The sequence below is a fragment of the Amphibalanus amphitrite genome, unplaced genomic scaffold (genome assembly GCF_019059575.1).
Source record: "Amphibalanus amphitrite isolate SeventyFive unplaced genomic scaffold, NRLGWU_Aamphi_draft 000813F_arrow, whole genome shotgun sequence".
Taxonomy (NCBI): domain Eukaryota; kingdom Metazoa; phylum Arthropoda; class Thecostraca; order Balanomorpha; family Balanidae; genus Amphibalanus; species Amphibalanus amphitrite.
This window is the reverse complement of record NW_024882307.1, coordinates 158,717-164,716: the sequence shown is the minus strand read 5'-3', so window position 1 is coordinate 164,716 and position 6,000 is coordinate 158,717.

Sequence of the window (6,000 nt, the reverse complement as noted above, 5' to 3'; positions counted from 1 at the left end):
CTAGGACCTTAAAATCGGGTACCAATCTCTGCGTCTCGTAACGGCGCACACGCTCGTTTTTTCCGCGACGCGCTAGCTCTACCAGGGGCGAAACGGCGAGGGGGGGTCGTACCCCCCCCCCTCGGCCGGCGCGTATGTAGAAAACCAATAGGTCCGGCGAGGGTTAACCCGGGTCCCTGGGGTCTGTGTATACCGCGCCCTACTGGGGGGGGGGGGCTATTCATAGCCCCATCCCCTCCTAACGCCGAAACTACTGGGCCGATCGTCAAAATTTAAAAAGTGTCTGATAGCCCCGGAAAACTGTCGAGAGCGGAACCCAATTTCATTGACGTCGAGGTCACCGATGACGTTACAGGTCAGGTCAAAGTAAAAACTATCGATGTTTGGCTTGTTCACATTTTGGGCTCTGGCCGCCGTCTTACAAGTAAGATCAGGCTCATTTTTGGTTTACACACTCGTGAACAGATGCTTTAAATACGCTGAGGGTACCAAACGTGTTCTTTGATTTTTAGGCCAGGGTCAGGTCATCACAGGTCACAAAAATCTTATATCATGCGTGGGTCACGTGACACATGTTTTATAGTCCATTTAGGCCAGGGGTCGGCAAATGGTGGGGCATGCCCCCTTTGGCGGTAATGGAGCCCTTTCGGTGGGGGTAATGAGGGATTCTGAGAAAACCTATCTTTTTAGAGTTAGTGGCTCCATTGCTGGAGCCATCGTGATCGTGACTGTTGCATACCAGGGTTCAAAGATTAGCCCAAGTCAAAGGCACAGCACACATTGATTAGATACAAATTTTCACGTAGCTGCTCGCCTCACCATCTCACCGCGGCTCCGTACAGTCGTACAAAAGCAGCTGCAATTTTTAACCGTCGCCCGTCTGTTGGCGTTTCCACAGCCGCTAACGTAAGGGAGAGGAGTCGATCGGACCCCTGCGGCCTCTCGGACTCTGAGATGGAGCTGTGCATAAAAAACGAGCGTATTACCCGTGACTATAGGAAGCCGCTGCTCCCCATTTTTAATGTCCTTGGTCATTCCGTCTCATTCAGGAGGTCAAAGACAAGTGTAGAGAAAATCGGGACCCGCTATAACTTCTTGAAGTGAGATTTTATGGCTCAAGATAATCTCCAGAAAAAGCTCATAAGCCAATGATCATTATGGGTCCAGAGGCCAGTTTTACCGACAGAAAAATAGCCGCCTGCCGGAATTTTTCGCCTAAAGACCGCTTCACATACAGTAAACGTAAACGGTAAACGGAGCGTAAACGGTAAAGCCCTATCCACTTACATGCTCATCGCGCTTACGCCGCTTACGCTCCGTATGTGAAGCGGTTTTTAAGCAAAAACTCCGGCAGGTGGCAGGTGGCTATTTTTCTGTTGTTAAAACTGGCCTCAGGTTTTACCGGGCAGGCAAAGAAAAAAAATGATTGGCTCGAGGGTACAATTTGGTCGTGATCCAACGGCTTTTACGTGAGCTTTTAACGAAAAACCACCCGCCGCCCCTATATGTTCGAGGGTTAAATGGAATATATTAAACGTTTTTTGGAGAAAGTGTCATGTTTTAAATCTGATGCATTGGAAATGCAGAAATACCCAAAGAGTTCCAGAAAGGTATGGAATTTCAGTAAACTTGGTTGTTTCAGCAATGGGTCTGGTAGGTGGGGGTAATGGCCCTGCCTGGCGACTTAAAAGGGGGCACAACCCCGAATGACCTGACGACCACTGATTTAGGCCAAAGATTTCGAATTCCAATTTCCATGTCGTTTATGTCATTCGAGGTCATTTTGAGTTGAATTTAGCTTAGGTCAGGCCACTTTCAGGTCGAAAAGCCAGCTGCATGTATCTGGGGCAGCAGTGCGCGCTGCACTGGCTATGGTCAGTCCAAATAAGGCCTGTGGGCCTGACAACATAAGTGCACGAATAGTCGTGGAGTGTGCCGACGAATTAGCTGTGCCCCTCACAAAAATATGCACCCTGTCGGTGAAATCTGGTGTCTTCCCGGACAGATGGAAGCATGCAAATATCATTCCACTTTTCAAGAAGGGTGATAAAAAAGATCCATCCAACTACAGATCTGTGTCGCTGCTTCCTCTCTTCGGGAAGGTACTAGAACGCGTCGTATACAATGAGTACCGGCACGTAGCGCCCGTCTTGAGCCCTCAGCAGCACGGCTTTGTGCCAAGGCGCTCGTGTAACACGAATCTCAGCGTGTACCTGAAACATGCCTGGGAGACCATGTCGGACGGATACCAGATGGACGTTATATACACCGACTTCAGCGGCTTTTCAAAGCGTGAACCACGCCTTACTGATTCAAAAGCTCAAACATTCCTATCATTTAAACGGTAGAGCACTGAACTGGTTCATCTCGTATCTGTCCGACAGACGCCAGAGAGTCATCGTGGACGGAAAAACTTCCAATTGGAAATCAGTGACCTCCGGAGTCCCCGAAGGTTCACTTTTGGCCCCCCTTCTCTTTTCAATGTTTATCAACGATTTGCCTTGCGAACTGAAATCTGGCTGCCTTATGTATGCGGATGACGTCAAAATTTACCGGAAAATCCTCTCCCCATCTGACGGACTACAACTGCAGCGGGACCTTGACCGTCTGTCGGCGTGGTCCGTCAGGTGGGGACTGACCCTAAATCCAGCAAAATGCAAATCTTTCACGATGACTCTCAGGCGTGCCCCCGTCCGGACCAAGTATTGTGTCGCCGACACCGAGCTGGAATATGTTGCAAAAATTAAAGACTTAGGTGTAACACTGGACACGAAGCTGACATTTGAGCCGCATGTGTCCGACATTGTCAGTAGAGCAAACCGTGCGCTCGGTCTTCTGATCCGTTCGTTCCAGGTCGGTGTCGGCGAGTCAAAATTCAACCGCGGAGCGGCGCTCGCTGCCTACTACGCTAACGTGCGTTCCATTTTAGAGTACGGCAGCGTGGTCTGGGCGGGGGCGGCCAAGTCCCACACGGTGCGGGTCGATCGGGTGCAGCACAAGTTCCTCATCTGGCTCATATCTCATAGCACTTCTGGACAGACAGCCTCACTTTCTTATGACAGTCTTCTGTCCCACTTCAAATTGCCAACCCTAGCAAAACGTAGAATTCAGCACGACATCATTTTTCTTAGAAACATTGTGCGAGGAAAAATCGATGCGCTAGTCTTACTCGACTCATTCCATCTACATGTGCCACCCCGATCGACCCGCACCCTCACACTGTTCAATGTACCACGAGCACGCGTGAGCACGATAGGAACTGGGATGTTCTGCAGGATCCCAAAACACATGAACGCCTTTTTGGCAAGTAATGCGAGCGCAGACATCTTCTCTGACAGCTTTGGAGTTTTTAGGGCTCGTTTGATCCATCATGTTTTATCCACATAGTCATCTCATTGCTCATGTTACACTCGCTGTTCAGCTCATCTGATGGTTTTTATTGTGGTTTTTATTGTAGTTTTTAATATCAAAGTTTTTTTCTTTATTTTTACTTCCATATTTACTTATACACGTATTCTCACTCTTACCTTCATTCTCACATTTATACTTCGAACTGTGGATTTTGTTTTCAGTCTGAATGAATGTTCATACTCGTGCGGTTCCCTCATACCGTTGTGTGTGTTGATGCATTTTATTTTCCTGACTTCACCTGTTAGTGGAGAATTTCTCTGTTGGTGATAATCACAAATAAACAAATAAACAAATAAACAAAAGGTCAAATTTGAAAGTTGAACTTTTTCAACAGAAAGGGTGTCTATCGGATGCAGTTTGAGCTCAGGAACACGATGGTGCTATTTATATTGGTGAACGATGTCAAATGCGTACTGAAAAAATTGACTTGAAAACATGTATAATTGTGAATCTTTTGCTACATTGCGTATAGCTTAGCTGTTTCTTTTAGGATATCTGGCTGAAACTTGCTAGAGTAAGTCATAAGCATGTGTTCTATCACTTGAATTCCGGTTTTCTCGAAAAGGTAAAAACTTTTGAAAAAGGATAAAAATATATAAATGAATAATTTTCGAAATTTTTAAAAGTTTGAAAATCTGTGACATTCATTTGATAGCACTGTCTATTCTGAGTCCTCTCATGCAAAGAAATTGGATCTAACTTAACCCGCGACCGCCTGGGGGGGGGGGTCGGATCCGACCCCCCCTCCGTTTTTCTTGAATAACTCAAGAACCGCTTACGCTATCAACTTGAAACTTAGCATATCTTCTCCCCCATCAATTTGACGTCTTATGTGTAATTTTTAAGAAAAAAAATCCAATTTTTTTTAGATATATCGATTTTAGTGATGTAACTACACGGCGTTTTTGGTCAGAAAGTGGTAAATGTTTAAAAAATCGCCAAAAATCAGGGTTTAAAGCAAATTGCAAATTAGGGCATAAAAAGACGTAGCTCAACGAGTTCTTTAAAATGGGTATCTCGGATTTTCCTTAAAATGCGTTTTTCACCCCTAAAAATTCAAAAACTACATTTTTTGGAAAACAGCTAATAAAATCCAAAATTTTGAGAATTTCCAAAAAATCCGAATAAATGTTATAGAGCTCTATTAGAAAATTATATGTCACAAATTTCAACTTTCTATCTTGATTTTTGACCCCCAAATTGTGAAAAATAGCTCCAACATGCATAGGGCATGGTGACGTCATAAGCATTTTCGTGAATTAGAGGCACTTCTGAACATCGCATGTGAAAACAAATGGCACCACTAGATTCCTAGGACAAAGCTCGTCTAGAAAAGTGCATTTTTATGTCAAAAATAAAAAATTGAAAAATTGACCTTTTTTCTCAGCCCTCGTATGGTATAAACGATTTTTTATGCTTTCAATGCACACTTATCACCAGCACAGTGACTTGGGGTCACATATAACCATTACCATCGGATTCGGCGTGAAAAATAAGCCATAAAACATGTGTCGCACGCCCATGTAGCAGAAAGTGAAAACCGTGACCTTTCGTGACCTGACCTGACCTCGACCCGTACTAAGTATGACCCCTATACGCACATGGTACCTTCACTAGGCCTTTGAGGTCATTTTTGGTGAGTTTCGAGCAGCAGCTATCGATTCCGCTGTCCGTAAGCCTAATCATGCAAAACCCCAGAATTTGACCTTTGACCTGACCTTGACCCGAAAGTTGACCTCAATCTTAAAATCTTAAGAGTGCTTTGGAAAGGTCTCGTAGAGACCTTTCGAACGCCGCCTCGCGGGGCTCGATGCGACCATTGGTTCTCGAGATAACAGGGGGGGGGGGTCGGATCCGACCCCCCCCAGGCTGTCGTGGGTACGGAAATAGCCCAGGCGGTGCCGGGTTAATTACTGAGCTCTTGGGAGCGATTGCCGTGGTTCAATGTTTTGCGTCGAAATCGGGCGAACATGACGTCACTGTGACGTCATTTCCGGCCGACCTATGGTAGGTACGAGGTTCATATTTTGACACAAGGTGTCAAATTAATGCAGCTGAAGGTACTAGAGGTTTGGCGTCGATACGTCAAGCGGTTTAGAAGTTATCGCAGAAAAACGGGAGGGGGCTATGAATAGCGCCCCCCCCCCCCTGAGGGGCGCGGGTTAATTCGTTTCTATCTGTCTCTGCCTCTCCCTGTCGCATCCCCTCTTCTCTCTCTCTCTCTCTCTCTCTCTCTCTCTCTCTCTCTCTCTCTCTCTCTCTCTCTCTCTCTCTCTCTCTCTCTCTCTCTCTTTCTTTCTCTCTCTCTCCCTCTCTCTCCATCCTCTTTCTCTCTCTCTCTTTCTCTGTCTCTTTTTCTCTATCTTTATCTCTCTCCCTCTGTCCCTCTGTCCTTCTTTCCCTCTCCCCTCTCCCTCCCTCTCGCTCTGCTCAATCTGAGCAGCAACAGGCACCTCTCAGCCAGGACCCCAGTGTCGCCGGCGTCGTCAGGCCCCACCCAGACTGGCCCCATCCAGGTGCGACGCACTGAGTGCTGATGTATTATTTAGCGAGCTCAAGGTTGCAGGGCCGGCCAGACCGGTCCTATGT